Source organism: Arachis duranensis, chromosome 8 (genome assembly GCF_000817695.3).
Source record: "Arachis duranensis cultivar V14167 chromosome 8, aradu.V14167.gnm2.J7QH, whole genome shotgun sequence".
Classification (NCBI taxonomy): Eukaryota; Viridiplantae; Streptophyta; class Magnoliopsida; order Fabales; family Fabaceae; genus Arachis; species Arachis duranensis.
The window spans coordinates 9,180,146-9,180,986 of record NC_029779.3 but is presented as its reverse complement, the minus strand read 5'-3'; positions in this window follow the sequence as shown (position 1 = coordinate 9,180,986).

Here is an 841-nt window from a genome sequence, read left to right as displayed (position 1 = left end):
GGGGCATAATGGATAAAGCAACGAAGTCCGATGGTTATAAAGATGATCTGATAGTTTAAAAGGACTCAAAATAAACAATTTGTACTTGAAACAAGTTGTGAAGTCCTAAAAGACAGCTCGAATTTAAACGAGTTGTATGTAATCAGATTAAGAAATAGCCACGTTTTAATTAAACGATTTGAAATAAAGCAAATCGTAAGACCTTAAAACTACTCGCATCGAACGAGCTAGATGTGGTTATACTAAAAAATAATTACGAGTTTTGAAATAAACGATTTGTATCAAAACAAGTCGTAAGAAATCAGAATAAGTTTCAGAAAGGTGATTTGTATTAAAACAAGTCATTTATCCTCAAAACAACTCGAATTGAACGAGTTGTACGAAACCAGGACAAGAAATATTCTTTGGTTAAGCACGATGTGCTAAAACCAGTCATACAAAGTCTACAAGTCTTAAATAACTCGGAAAGAACGAGTTGTACCAATCAGTCTTAGAAAAAAGACCTGGCAAAAAACAAGTCGTTTAAAGAGGGAAAAGTATTTATAGCACGCTAGGGGCATAAGGGTAAATTGACGCGATCATTAAAGAAACGCGCTGCTCCCACGTGTAAATGCGAAAACCCCAACGGACGCGACGTTTGATTAGACTTGGCGATTAAGAAATTTAAAATCACGTCGGCTACAGACCCAAGTTCGATACTCGAATCCAACTCATAAGCAAAAGAGATTGGACTCGAGTAGGGGCACTGTTCCTACCCTGACCCAACGCTATGGCCCAGGTCCAAATACGCCAAAAGGCCCAATCCAAAGATTGGCCTTCGTTATTCACCGACCTCTTCAAA